The 15704-nt window shown below is 39.3% G+C and overlaps 1 non-coding gene across 1 annotated transcript; it reads left to right on the top strand.

The window, feature by feature from the left end:
• The first annotated feature begins 14480 nt into the window (after nt 1-14480).
• On the top strand, nt 14481-14588 carry LOC130977430 (small nucleolar RNA R71). The gene has a single exon (XR_009085120.1). It is a non-coding gene; the product is annotated as a small nucleolar RNA R71 (small nucleolar RNA).
• Nucleotides 14589-15704: the final 1116 nt, after the last annotated feature.

The raw sequence follows: 15704 nt of genomic DNA, 5'->3' as shown, positions 1-15704 counted from the left end.
ACGCAGTTAAGAGCGCGCCAATTGGACTTTTGTAGCACCATAAAATCCACTTCGAGTGCAGGGAGGTCAGAATCCAACAACATCTGCAGTCCTTTTCAGCCTCTAAATCTGATTTTTGCTCAGATCCCTCAATTTCAGCCATAAAATACCTAAAATTATAGAAAAACACATAATTGGGTGAACCTTTTCAGATTGTGACTCAGCTTTGCTAGAGTCCCCAATTAGAGGTGTCCAGGGTTCTTAAGCACACCCTTTTTGCCTTGTATCACAACTTTATTTCTTTCTCTTCCTTTTTTTTCTTTTCGTTTTTTTTAATATTCACTGCTTTTTCTTGCTTCAAAAATTATTTTTATGATTTTTCAGATCCTCAGTAACATGTCTCCTTTTTCATCATTCTTTCAAGAGCCAATCATTCATGAACAACAAATTCAAAAGACATATGCACTGTTTAAGCATACATTCAGAAACCAAAATATTGCCACCACATCAAAATAATTAATCTGTTATAAAATTCAAAATTCATGCAATTCTTCTCTTTTTCAATTAAGAACATTTTTCATTTAAGAAAGGTGATGGATTCATAGGACATTCATAACTTTAAGGCATAGACACTAAGACACTAATGATCATAAGACACAAACATAGATAAACATAAGCATGAAAATTCAAAAAACAGGAAAATAAAGAACAAGGAAATTAAAGAACGGGTTAACCTTAGTGATGGCGGCTTGTTCTTTCTCTTGAAGATCTTATGGAGTGCTTGAGCTCCTCAATGTCTCTTCCTTGCCTTTGTTGCTCCTCTCTCATGATTCTTTGATCTTCTCTAATTTCATGGAGGAGGATGGAATGTTCTTGGTGCTCCACCCTTAGTTGTCACATGTTGGAACTCAATTCTCCTAGGGAGGTGTTGATTTGCTCCCAATAGTTTTGTGGAGGAAAGTGCATCTCTTGAGGTATCTCAGGGATTTCATGATGAGTGGGATCTCTTGTTTGCTCCATCCTTTTCTTAGTGATGGGCTTGTCCTCATCAATGAGGATGTCTCCCTCTATGTCAATTCCAACTGAATAACAGAGGTGACAAATGAGATGAGGAAAGGCTAACCTTGCCAAGGTAGAGGACTTGTCCGCCACCTTATAAAGTTCTTGGGCTATAACCTCATGAACTTCTACTTCCTCTCCAATCATGATGCTATGAATCATGATGGCCCGGTCTATAGTAACTTCGGACCCGTTGCTAGTGGGAATGATTGAGCGTTGGATAAACTCCAACCATCCCCTAGCCATGGGCTTGAGGTCATGCCTTCTCAGTTGGACCAGCTTCCCTCTTGAATCTCTCTTCCATTGAGCGCCCTCTTCACAAATGTCCATGAGGACTTGGTCTAACCTTTGATCAAAGTTGACCCTTCTAGTGTAAGGGTGTTCATCTCCTTGCATCATGGGCAAGTTGAATGCCAACCTTACATTTTCCGGACTAAAATCTAAGCATTTCCCCCGAACCATTGTAAGCCAATTCTTTGGATTCGGGTTCACACTTTGATCATGGTTCTTGGTGATCCATGCATTGGCATAGAACTCTTGAACCATTAAGATTCCGACTTGTTGAATGGGGTTGGTAAGAACTTCCCAACCTCTTCTTCGGATCTCATGTCGAATCTCCGGATATTCACTCCTTTTAAGTTTGAAAGGGACCTCGGGGATCACCTTCTTCATGGCCACAACTTCAAAGAAGTGGTCTTGATGCACCCTTGAGATGAATCTCTCCATCTCCCATGACTCGGAGGTGGAAGCTTTTGCCTTCCCTTTCCTCTTTCTAGAGGTTTCTCCGGCCTTAGATGCCATAAATGGTTATGGAAAAACAAAAAGCAATGCTTTTACCACACCAAACTTAGAGGGTTTACTCGTCCTCGAGCAAAAGAAGAAAGAAAAGAGTAGAAGAAGAAGAAATAGAGGAGATGGAGGTGGCTTTGTGGTTCGGCCAAAGGGAGAGAAGTAGTGTTTAGGTTGTGTGAAAATGAGGTGGTGAAGATGGGTTTATATAGGGGTGGAGAGGGGGGTATGGTTCGGCCATTATGGGTGGGTTTGGGAGGGAAAGTGGTTTGAATTTGAATGGTAGGGTAGGTGGGGTTTTATGAAGGATGGATGTGAGTGGTGAAGAGAATAGTAGGATTTGATAGGTGAGGGGTTTTTGGGGAAGAGGTGTTAAGGTGATTGGTGAATGGGTGAAGAAGAGAGAGAGTGGTGGGGTAGATGGGGATCTTGTGGGGTCCACAGATCCTGCGGTGTCAAGGATAATTCATCCTTGCACCAAGTGGCGAGTGAAATTGCCCTTTCTACCAATCCTGGCGTTAAACGCCGGGCTGGTGCCCATTTCTGGCGTTTAACACCAGCTTGATGCCCATTCCTGGTGTTAAACGCCAATCTGGTGCCCCTTTCTGGCGTTAAACGCCCAGAATGGTGCCAGACTGGGCGTTAAACGCCCATTTGCTGCCCTTACTGGCGTTTAAACGCCAGCAAGATTTTCCTCCAGGGTGTGCTATTTTTCTTTCTGTTTTTCATTCTGTTTTTGCTTTTTCAATTGATTTTGTGACTTTCCATGATCATCAACCTACAGAAAACATAAAATAACAAAGGAAAATAGATAAATATAACATTGGGTTGCCTCCCAACTAGCGCTTCTTTAATGTCAGTAGCTTGACAGTGGGCTCGCATGGAACCTCACAGATACTCAGAGCAATGTTGGAACCTCCCAACACCAAACTTAGAGTTTGAATGTGGGGGTTCAACACCAAACTTAGAAGTTGGTTGTGGCCTCTGATAAACCACTATTTTATGGTTTATCTTATGCTCAATTGAGTGGTTTTTATCAACTCTTTACCCACTTATTCATACTATTTGCATGAGTTTACGTTTTCCTTCCGGATTTTGTGCTATGATTGAAAACATGCTTCTTTGGTCTTATATTTGTTAATATTAATCCTCTTTTATTACCATTAGATGCCGTGATATGTGTGTTAAGTGATTTCAGGGATTACAGGGCATGAATGGATTAGAGGATGGAAAGGAAGCATGCAAAAGTGGAAGGAATACAAGAAGTTGAAGAAATTGCTAAGCTGTCCAGCCTGATCTCTTCGCACTCAAACGACTATAACTTTAGCTACAGAGGTCCAAACGACGCGGTTCCAGTTGCGTTGGAAAGCTAACGTCCGGGGCTTCGTTGATATATAATATGCCATAGTTTCCCTAATGCTAGTTTTTGGCGGACGCATTGCATCTGCGAACTTCAACCCGCGCGGCCGCGTGGGCGACGCCTCCGCGTTGCTTGGCCGCGACCTGTACGGACCAGAAAGCGCTGGAAAGTGACTTCTGGGCTGTTTCTGACCTAGTTTTTGGCCCAAAGAATACAGATTAGAGGCTATAAAGTGGGGAAATGCATCCATTCATGAGGAGGCTCTCATAATTCACTTTCCATGATTTAGATTTAGTTTTGAGAGAGGTTCTCTCCTCTCTCTCTTTAGGATTAGGATTTAGGACTTCTGTTAATTTTAGGAATGACTCTCGATCCCAGGTTCAATGTTCTTTTACTTTATATTTATCTCTTTTTCTCAGATACTTTAATGCTTGCTTGTATTAGTTATGTTGCCTATTTGGCTTATGCTACATTCATGTTATGATTTGCTTATTTAATGTTACTTGAGATATTTCAGTTCAATATTGCTCTTTTTTATTCATGTTATTGATCATTCCCAATCTGAAGATATTCTTATTCCGGTAGATTTAATTTCCTTTCCTTTTTGGTCTTGGTTAAGAAATCAATAACTCAGGAGTTATCTTAGCTCAACATAATTGATAACTGTTATCTTTGCTAATTGAATTGAACTTCAATAATCCCACCCTTTTCTTAGGAAATAAATAGGATTCGAAGGTCAAACTAATTAGTCCCTTGACTTTCCTTTGCTTTAGCAAAGGTTAACTAAGTGGAATTAAGATTCAACTTTCATTATTATTGATAAGAATAACTAAGTCTGGACTTCCAATTTCTCATACCTTGCCAAAGGGTTTGCTTTACAGTATTTATTTATTTTAATTGCCATTTAAATTATCTGCCATATTCATTCCTCACTCTCAACCCCAAAATACACTTTTTCATAACCAATAATAAGAACATACCTCCCTGCAATTCCTTGAGAAGACGACCCGAGGTTTAAATACTTCAGTTATCAATTTATTTAGGGGTTTGTTACTTGTGACAACCAAAACGTTTGCACAAAGGGATTTCTGTTGGTTTAGAATCTATATCTACAACGCAACTATTTTTATAAAATTCTTTACTAGCAAAAATCCTAACGTCAAAATGGCGCCGTTGCTGGGGAATTGCAAACGTGTGCCTTATTATTGGTTATTGTAAATATTTTTTTAAAATATATATATATATATATTTTTTTTTTCTTTTACTTGTTTATCTGTTTCTTCTTTTCCCTCTTATTTCTGTTAACTACTATGAATTCTCACCCCTCTCGCTTTGAGTTTGGTTCTAACTTTGTTGAAGGAAATAGAAATCATAGCAGGAATATGCATCAAGGTCAGACCAATCAAGGATGGATGGAGCCAAGAGGATCTAATCAACCCTTTAGGCAACAACACCCTCCAAGATATCATGGACAACGACCATTCTACAATGCATGCCCAGCTGAAAGATATGGTGGACAACCTTGTAACTACCAACAAGCCCCACCCCGTGCCTATAGACCATCCTCTCAACATAACCTCGAACCACCACACTCACAAGCTTCTTTTCACCATTCGCCACCGTACGATCCTTATCCACCCCAACACCAATCCAATTACTCCCAGGAACCACCTCAATATACACCATCTCCATATCCTTATCAAGAGGAACCACTTCCGTGTTATGAACCTTCTCCCCCAACAAATGAACCCTCCTATCCACCCCAAACCTCCATGGAAAGCAAACTTGCCTCTATCACTAGTCTCGCCTCTACTCTTCAAGCATTTATATCCCGCTTGAGCCAACCCTCTACACCCAATATTCAATCCTCAAGCTCCACTGCACTTCCATCTCAACCACATAATGATCCACCCATCCCATCACCACCATCCATGGAAGAGCACCAACATCCCTCAATCCAAGAGCAACATGATCCCACTGATACTATTGACATGGAACGAGAGAGAAAGGATCATCTTCGCGAATCCATACTTCATAAGAAACTAGAGGAGGCACTAAAGAGGAAGGTAGTAGACACCCTTGAAGTTGACAGCGCGGTTGAAGAACTAGTGAAAGAAGACAACAAGGAGGATTCTGTGCTTGAAGGTGAAAAGATAGTTGAAAAGAAAATCATCGAGGATGAATACGATTGCATACTTAAATACCTGGATCAAGAAAGAAATCAATTATCTTCCAGACATTCAAACACTCAACAGACTCCCATGGCTTCATGTGGAGAATCTAATGAAGAACGCAGCACGAAAAAGACACAAGAAACTCCAGTGGACAGCATAGAGTATAACTTCATACTAGAACAAATAGAGGAAGCTGTCATGGTAGAAGAAGAAGAGTTGGTTGAAGATTTAGGAGACGCCGAACCGCCACCTGAATCCAGAGTTATGGAGAATTCCGTCAAGGATGTTACAATTGATGCTGAGGAGGATTTTGCATCGCCTCCAATGCAAATATCTTATGAAGAACTGGATAGAATAACCCAGGACGCAGGTTTCCTTGATGATGATGATCACGAGTCCTGTTCTCTTAGTAACGAACTTGCATCCGCAAGTGATTTCTTTGAGACAGAAGAATCTTCCCTGAGTGAATATGAAGATGATGCTGAGGTAGATTTTTCTCAACCTCCAATATATGACTTGAGCGATGATGAGGGAGAAATTGAAGACTCTGATCAAGATATGGTTGAAGTGGAAGAATTTTCCAAGGAAATGGAAGAATTCACAGAAGATTATAAGGGAGTAGAACTTACAGAACCACTGGAAACACCTATCCCAAGGCCATTACCGCCCAACACAAACTACAAGTGGGTAACACCTTTGCCTTTTATCTTCAATCTTCCACTTGAATATGGTTTGCTTGAAATAGATGGCCAGCTTAGAGCTCTCTGCGGCTTTAAGAGTAAGAGGGAAATGGCTCGTACTCAGAGCGGGTGCACAAGGTTCAATAAGGTTCCACGCTTCAACTCGAAGTGCAAGGATTGGTATCATGCTCAATTGAATGGATCACGGAGAACGTTTGGTCACCATGGTGAGAATCTACTTTTTAAACCGTCCGGATGGAGTCATGTAGATCAAGACAGAGGCGGATTTAAAGGCAAAGCTTGGGATCATGGATCCTATCCTGACATTTGCATCCCGGGAGCCTGAAAATTTGTTTGAAGCTGCTCAGAAGCTTTACATGCCTAGTTTGGGACCCTGGAGGCTATTGGCATTCCAAGCGTTGGTGGAGATTTCTGGATGAATTTAAACATAAGCCACCATAACAGGAAGCTCAACCAATGTCCAACTTAAGGACTTTAACTAAAAGTGTTAGGTGGGAGACAACCCACCATGGTATGATCGTCCCTTTTTCATTTTCTTATTTAGTCTTATTTGTCTTCAAGTTTTATTTTATTTTATTATATTGAACCTGGAGTTTTGCATATCATTCATATTAATCATTGCAATTTGCATACTGCATATTTGCATACCTTCATATAAAAAAAAAATTCATGCGACGCAACCGCCTTATTGACGCGTCCGCGTCGCATGTGTGGGAGAGAATAATAAAATGAACAGAGAGTCACGCGAGAGCGTGGCTGGAGGCGTGCCAATGGCACAAATCGTCCCACGCGTCCGCGTCGCTAATGCGTCCGCGTCACATGGGAATAATGGCCTCCCACGCGACCGCGTGCCCCACGCGGCCGCGTGCCCTAATTTTCGACGTAAAAAGGGTGCACTACGAATTATTGTGCGATAGTGGTGCTGGATTGGTGTTGAACGCACAATTCTATCCACGCGGACACATGGCGTCATTCCTTTTTGAAGCCCACTCACGCGATCGCGTCACCCAATATTTGGCAATTAATGATTTTGAACAGAGAGTTGTGCGAGCACGAGGCTGCCCTTGCGCCAGTAGCATAACACGGGTCACGCGACCGCGTGACCGACGCGACCACGTCAATCAGTATAAGCGCAAGTCGCGCGACCGCGTGCCCCACGCGATCGCGTCGCTTGCGTCACACAGCTTATCCTAATTTGCCAAATATCTTATCTTTTCTCCTCCAAATCCTTATTTTTCTTATCTTTTCTTATTTCTTTCTCCTTCCTTTCTTATTTTCTTTGACTTCTCATCTTTTTCACCTCAATTCTATTTTATTTAATTTATTTGCATACTTTCTTCCATTGCATTTTAATTTTGGTGCATCTTTTTATTTTCTTTTCTAAATTTTTTATTTTTCCATTGGTGTTACTTGTTCATATTCAACTGTTGTGTCTTTTCTGGTATTATTTTGGTACTCAGTGACTTGTTTTACACTATTGGGTAATATTGTTTAAGTCAATGCTAATCTTTTATGATATTTGTATTAATTTTGCATTGACATGAATTTATATTATCTTGCACTCTCTTTCCCATTGTTGCAAATTTTTGCACTCTTGCTTTGCCATGTACTTCTACTGTTTTCTCACTTGCATGTTGTAGCTACCATGTAATTGAGACCCTTATTATCTGGCATTAACACCCATATTTTATTTATTTTCTATCTTTATTTTTGGGTTACTTTTCTTCTTTTCCCTCTTCTTTCAGGATGGCCACCACGAAGGGAGAGGAAAAGCTTCTTAATGGGAAGACAAACAAGTCCACCTGCACAATCTTTGAAAAAAGGCATCAGTTGGAGCAGCCCATCCACTTGTACATCTTAACATGCACCGAGGACGGTGCAATCTTTAAGTGTGGGGAGGTCGATACCGATCTCCAGGGGTTAGCTATTTTCTTCTTTCCAACACCACTGTTTTATTTTCTTTGTGCATTTGCATGTTTCATTACATGATTGTTTGATTTTATGCATTTAGCCACTGCTTGGTTAAAGTAATGAGTTTCTTCTAAGACCCTATTTTTTTGCAAAATTTTATTAATTTAAATTAAAACTTTTGTGTTAAATTTGTTTGAAGTTGTAAGTGGAACATGGTTTTTGAGAAAAAGAACACACAACCTGTGAGATTTTGAGCTTATTTATATGGTTATATTATTTAACCATAAATTTTTATTCTTGTGTGTTTTCTTCACTATGATTGCAATCTTTGCTTTGTTCCATTCTATATGTCCAATATTTAGTGTATTTACATGTTTGCATATGATTGAGGCCATTATTTGATTTTTGCTCACTTATCCCAAATAAGCCTACCCTTTACATCACCCTTGTTAGCCACCTTGAAACTTTTTATCCCCATTTATTCTGTTCTATAACCACATTACTAACCTTAAGCAGAAAAACAAAATAAAAATCCCAAGTTGAATCTTTGGTTAGCTTAAGATAGATATTGTGTATAATTTAAGTGTGGGAAATTTTATGGGAACATGGGATGATATGAAAAAGTAGGGAATTAAATTAAATAAGTTATTTGAAAATTTGGAAAGCATGCTCATGTGAAATCAAAATAATTAAATTACCATGTGCATTGAAAAAAAAATATTAAGTAATTAAATAAGGGGATACAAAAAAAAAAAAAGAGAAGAAGAAAAGAAAAGAGAAGAAAAATAATATTACCCCAAATGCGAAATAAAAACAATCAATGCACATGGGACAAAATTCAAAAAAATAAGTTTGATACATGAGCATGTAATACAAAAGTGGAAAAAATTATGGGAAGCTAAGTATAATTTTAAACTTTTTATAGAGTATGTATATGTTAGGTGAGATCTTAGACTACTCAAGGATTCACTTCACTAGCTCACTTAGCCTTATATATACCCTTACCTTCACCTTAGCCCTATTACAACCCTGAAAAACCTCATGATGTTTGCATTAGTATGCTAAATATTTGTTGATTGGTTAGATGAAGAACAAGGTTTAGAAAACATGATTAGAGAAGAGTAGAGCGAATTACCCTATACACTAGAGAGCCTAGAGTGATATACACTACCAGTAAGGGTTCAATGCTTGATTCTATGTTCCCTGCATTCAAGAGCTATCTTCTTACAAGTTTACTTGTCTTTTATTATATAATTTGAATTAGTGAAATTTGATTCATATTTGTCTTGGAGAACTTCTTTACTTTTAACCAAGTAGGTAGAAACATTTTTGCATGTAGTTGCATTCATATAGATAGGTTGCATTTCATACATCCTACCATTCCTCTTCAACTTTATAGTTTCTCTTGAGCTTAGCATGAGGACATGCTATTGCTTAAGTGTGGGGAGGTTGATAAACCACTATTTTATGGTTTATCTTATGCTCAATTGAGTGGTTTTTATCAACTCTTTACCCACTTATTCATACTATTTGCATGAGTTTACGTTTTCCTTCCGGATTTTGTGCTATGATTGAAAACATGCTTCTTTGGTCTTATATTTGTTAATATTAATCCTCTTTTATTACCATTAGATGCCGTGATATGTGTGTTAAGTGATTTCAGGAATTACAGGGCATGAATGGATTAGAGGATGGAAAGGAAGCATGCAAAAGTGGAAGGAATACAAGAAGTTGAAGAAATTGCTAAGCTGTCCAGCCTGACCTCTTTGCACTCAAACGACTATAACTTTAGCTACGGAGGTCCAAACGACGCGGTTCCAGTTGCGTTGGAAAGCTAACGTCTGGGGCTTCGATTTGATATATAATATGCCATAGTTGCCCCGATGCTATGTGACACGAACGCGTGATTCACGCGGACGCATTGCATCTGCGAACTTCAACCTGCGCGGCCGCGTGGGCGACGCCTCCGCGTCGCTTTGCCGTGACCTGTACGGACCAGAAAGCGCTGGAATGACTTCTGGGCTGTTTTTGACCTAGTTTTCGGCCCAGAGAATACAGATTTGAGGCTATAAAGTGGGAAAATGCATCCATTCATGAGGAGGCTCTCATAATTCACTTTCCATGATTTAGATTTAGTTTTGAGAGATGTTCTCTCCTCTCTCTCTTTAGGATTAGGATTTAGGACTTCTCTTAGTTTTAGGAATGACTCTCGATCCCAGGTTCAATGTTCTTTTACTTTATATTTATCTCTTTTTCTCAGATACTTTAATGCTTGCTTGTATTAGTTATGTTGCCTATTTGGCTTATGCTACATTCACGTTATGATTTGCTTATTTAATGTTACTTGAGATATTTCAGTTCAATATTGCTCTTTTTTATTCATGTTATTGATCATTCCCAATCTGAAGATATTCTTATTCCGGTAGATTTAATTTCCTTCCCTTTTTGGTCTTGGTTAAGAAATCAGTAACTTAGGAGTTATCTTAGCTCAACATTGATGACAGGTCATCATATACCCATTTTTCAAGCTAATTTCACTTGTTTTACTAGTCTTTATGCACTTTCTTGCATCCTAAGTAAGTGATTTGGAGTGAAAATGCATAACTTCTTTAAATCAAACAACCACCATGAAATTAATGTTAACTCATGAGGTTTAAGCTGAATTTAATTGATTTTTAATTAATTTATAAGCCTTGTGAATTTAGTGATACTTTGAGTGGTTGTTTTGGTTTATTGTAGGTGAAGAAAAGAAGAAAAGAGGAAGCGTGGCTTAAGAAAGCATGGCCCAAAAGAAAAAAAGGTGGCGCATAAACGGAGGAAGCAAGCATTGCCCTCCACAAGAGCACACTGCCCTCTAGGAGGGCAACATAAGGAAACAAGGCTTGAGAGGCAACACTGCCCTGCCCACAACAAGGGCAGAGCACAAATTGGTGCCATGAATCAAGAAGATCAAAAACACTGCCCTGCCCTCCTCAAGGGCAATATCGGGCTCAACAAAGGAAGAAATCCAAAGAAAAAGCTCACCATTGCTTGCCACAAGGATCGAACGCGGCACCATGAGGAAGCAAGGAACTAAGCCTTACTTTGGTGCCAAGAAAACCAAGGAAAAATAGTTGCGTGTGTATCGACCAAGTCTCGAACACGGGGCTTTAACATTGGCACATTGCCCTGCCCTCCACAAGGGCAGGGCAGCATTTTGTTGTGGCACGGTCAGCGCACCATTCTGGCGCACCAAGGGAAGTCTCGGCAGCACCAGCAGCACGCACGGGCATCATTCTGGGGCACCAAAAATTCCTGCCCTGCCCTCCACAAGGGCAGGGCAGCATTCTGCAGCACTAACACGCACGCACCAAGGCACCAACGGCCGCACGCATCATTTTCTGCCCTGCCCTCCACAAGGGCAGGGCAGCCTCCTGGAAGCAAATTGTTTTGGGCTAAAAATTGAATTAAAAATCCAATTTAATTCATTTCTTCACCAAATCAAAAGCCCATCCAAATCTCAAGATCCAAGAATAGAAAGTGTATAAATAGGAGCTAGTTTGATGTAATTAGCACCTTTCTTTTGAACTTTGAATCTTCACTTTTATTTTGAAACTTTTGAATTTTCTTTAAGAGACTTCACGGAGACTTCTAAGAATTTGGGAGGAGAATTGATCTCTCTTCTTCCTGGTTCTTGCTTGGGCATTTTTACTTTTCTTGTTTGAGTCTTGGGTGTTAAGAATTGAGGAAATTCTGTCTCAATCTCCACTCAAGAGCTCTTTAATTTCTCTTCTGCATAATTGAGTTCAATTACATTCCCTTTACTGCTTCTTCTTTAATTTCTTGTTAATTGCTTTGGGAATTTGGATCTGGGAAGGCAATTGAGATCTAGACTTTGCTATCTAGTCTCTGGAGTCCTGAGATCACATTTTTCTTTTGGTTCTTCTGTGAACCTCTGCTGCAACTCAATTTCCTTTCTGTTTGAATTCTGAGTATTTCCAATTCATCTTCTGCTTTATTACTTGCTGCAATTTAATTTCCATTGCTTAAATTCTAAAATCCCAATCCTCAAATCCCTATTTCATTCAAGCAATTTATATTTCTTGCACTTTAAGTTACTGCAATTTACATTTCTTGCACTTTAAGTTTCAGTCATTTAATTTCTTGTTCTTTAAGATTCAGTCCTTTTACTTTCAGTCCCTTTTAATTTCTGCAATTCTTCCCTTCCCCCTTTACATTTCCTGTTGTTTAATTGCTGTTGGATACAAAACACTCAACCAATACTTAATTCGCTTGACTAAATCAACCACTAAACTAAAATTGCTCAATCCTTCAATCCCTGTGGGATCGACCTCACTCATGTGAGTTATTATTACTTGATGCGACCCGGTACACTTGCCGGTGAGTTTTGTGTCGGATCGTTTTCCGCACATCAAACATAATTGATAACTGTTATCTTTGCTAATTGAATTGAACTTCAATAATCCCAACCTTTTCTTAGGAAATAAATAGGATTCGAAGGTCAAACTAATTAGTCCCTTGACTTTCCTTTGCTTTAGCAAAGGTTAACTAAGTGGAATTAAGATTCAACTTTCATTATTATTGATAAGAATAACTAAGTCTGGACTTCCAATTTCTCATACCTTGCCAAAGGGTTTGCTTTACAGTATTTATTTATTTTAATTGCCATTTAAATTATCTGCCATATTCATTCCTCACTCTCAACCCCAAAATACACTTTTTCATAACCAATAATAAGAACATACCTCCCTGCAATTCCTTGAAAAGACGACCCGAGGTTTAAATACTTCGGTTATCAATTTATTTAGGGGTTTGTTACTTGTGACAACCAAAACATTTGCACGAAGGAATTTCTATTGGTTTAGAATCTATATCTACAACGTAACTATTTTTATAAAATTCTTTACTAGCAAAAATCCTAACGTCAGCCTCCCAACACCAAACTTAGAGTTTGACTGTGGGGGCTCTGTTTGGCTCTGTTTTGAGAGAAGCTTTTCATGCTTCCTCTCCATGGTAACAGAGGGATATCCTTGAGCCTTAAACACAAGGGATTCTTCATTCACTTGAATGATCAATTCTCCTCTGTCAACATCAATCATAGCCTTTGCTGTGGCTTGGAAGGGTCTGCCAAGGATGATGGATTCATCCATGCACTTCCCAGTCTCTAGGACTATGAAATCAGCAGGGATGTAATGGTCTTCAACTTTCACCAAAACATCCTCTACAAGTCCATAAGCTTGTTTTCTTGAATTATCTGCCACCTCTAGTGAGATTCTTGCAGCTTGCACCTCAAAGATCCCTAGCTTCTCCATTACAAAGAGAGGCATGAGGTTTATGCTTGACCCTAGGTCACACAGAGCCTTCTCAAAGGTCATGGTGCCTATGGTATGAGGTATTGAAAACTTCCCAGGATCCTGTCTCTTTTGAGGTAATCTCTGCCTAGTCAAGTCATCCAGTTCTTTGGTGAGCAAAGGAGGTTCGTTCTCCCAAGTCTCATTACCAAATAACTTGTCATTTAGCTTTATGATTGCTCCAAGGTACTTGGCAACTTGTTCATGAAGAATACTCATCAGAGCTCATGAATGGCAGAAGTAAATCCAATGGAACCTCTATAGTCTCATTATAAGCCTCAGATTCCCATGGTTCCTCATTAGGGAACTCATTGGAGGCTAGTGGACGTCCGTTGAGGTCTTCCTCAGTGGCAATCAATGCCTCTTCCTCCTCTCCAAGTTCGGCCATGTGGGTTATGTTAATGGCCTTGCATTCTCCTTTTGAATTCTCTTCTGTATTGCTTGGAAGAGTACTAGGAGGGAGTTCAGTAACTTTCTTACTCAGCTGACCCACTTGTGCCTCCAAGTTTCTAATGGAGGACCTTGTTTCAGTCATGAAACTTTGAGTGGTTTTGATTAGATCAGAGACCATGGTTGCTAAGTCAGAGTGGCTCTACTTGGAATTCTCTGTCTGTTGCTGTGAAGATGATGGAAAAGGCTTGCCATTGCTAAACCTATTTCTTCCACCATTATTGTTGTTGAAACCTTGTTGAGGTCTCTGTTGATCCTTCCATGAGAAATTTGGATGATTTCTCCATGAAGGATTATAGGTGTTTCCATAGGGTTCTCCCATGTAATTCACCTCTTCCATTGAAGGGTTCTCAGGATCATAAGCTTCTTCTTCAGTTGAAGCATCCTTAGTACTGCCTGGTGCAGCTTGCATTCCAGACAGACTTTGAGAGATCATATTGACTTGCTGAGTCAATATTTTATTCTGAGCAAATATGGCATTCAGAGTATCAATCTCAAGAACTCCTTTCTTCTGATTCGTCCCATTGTTCACAGGATTCCTTTCAGAAGTGTACATGAATTGGTTATTTGCAGCCATTTCAATGAGTTCTTGAGCTTCTGTAGGCGTCTTCTTCAAATGAAGAGATCCTCCAACAGAGCTGTCCAATGACATCTTGGACAGTTCAGACAGACCATCATAGAAGATACCTATGATGCTCCATTCAGAAAGCATGTCAGAAGGACACTTTCTGATCAATTATTTGTATCTTTCCCAAGCTTCATAGAGGGATTCACCTTCCTTCTGTCTGAAGGTTTGGACTTCCACTCTAAGCTTACTCAATTTTTGAGGTGGAAAGAACTTTGCCAAGAAGGCATTGACTAGCCTTTCCCAAGAGTTCAGGCTTTCCTTAGGTTGTGAGTCCAACCATATCCTAGCTCTGTCTCTTACAGCAAAAGGGAATAGTATAAGTCTGTAGACCTCAGGGTCAACCCCATTAGTCTTGACAGTGTAACAGATTTGCAAGAACTCAGCTAAAAACTGATGAGGATCTTCCAATGGAAGTCCATGGAACTTGCAATTCTGTTGCATTAGAGAAACTAATTGAGGCTTAAGCTCAAAGTTGTTTGCTTCAATGGCAGGGATAGAAATGCTTCTCCCATAGAAGTCGGGAGTAGGTGCAGTAAAGTCACCCAGCACCTTCCTTGCATTGTTGGCATTGTTGTTGTTTTCAGCTGCCATGGGTTCTTCTTCTTTGAAGATTTCTGTTAGGTCCTCTACAGAGAGTTGTGCCTTAGCTTCTCTTAGCTTTCGCTTCAAGGTCCTTTCAGGTTCAGGGTCAGCCTCAACAAGAATGCTTTTGTCTTTGCTCCTGCTCATATGAAAGAGAAGAAAACAAGAAAATATGGAATCCTCTATGTCACAGTATAGAGATTCCTTGAGGTGTCAGAGGAATAGAGGAAAGAGGTAGAAGAATTCGAACTTATCAAGAAAGATGGAGTTCGAATTGTGCATTGAGGAGGAGTGTTAGTCCATAAATAGAAGGATGTGAGAAGAGGGGAAGAAATTTTCGAAAATTAGAGTGAATTAATAAAAAAAAGTAATTGATTTTCGAAAACTAAGATTGGAAAAAAAATTAAGTGATTTTTGAAAAAGATTTTGAAATTAGAAATAAAAAAGATATGATTGAAAACTATTTTGAAAAAGATGTGATTAAGAAGATATGATTGAAAAGTTATGGTTTTAAAAAGATGTGATTGAGAAGATATGATTTGAAAAACAATTTAAAAAGATTTGATTTTGAAAATTAATGACTTGGCTAACAAGGAAAGATATGATTCAAACATTAAACCTTTCTCAACAGAAAAGGCAACATACTTGAAATGTTGAATCAAATCATTAATTGTTAGCAAGTATCTTTGAAAAAGAAAGAAATTGATTTTGAAAATATAT

The sequence above is a fragment of the Arachis stenosperma genome, chromosome 4, assembly GCF_014773155.1.
Source record: "Arachis stenosperma cultivar V10309 chromosome 4, arast.V10309.gnm1.PFL2, whole genome shotgun sequence".
Taxonomy (NCBI): domain Eukaryota; kingdom Viridiplantae; phylum Streptophyta; class Magnoliopsida; order Fabales; family Fabaceae; genus Arachis; species Arachis stenosperma.
Note: the sequence above shows the minus strand (reverse complement) of the source record. Positions and strands in the feature narration are given on the sequence as shown.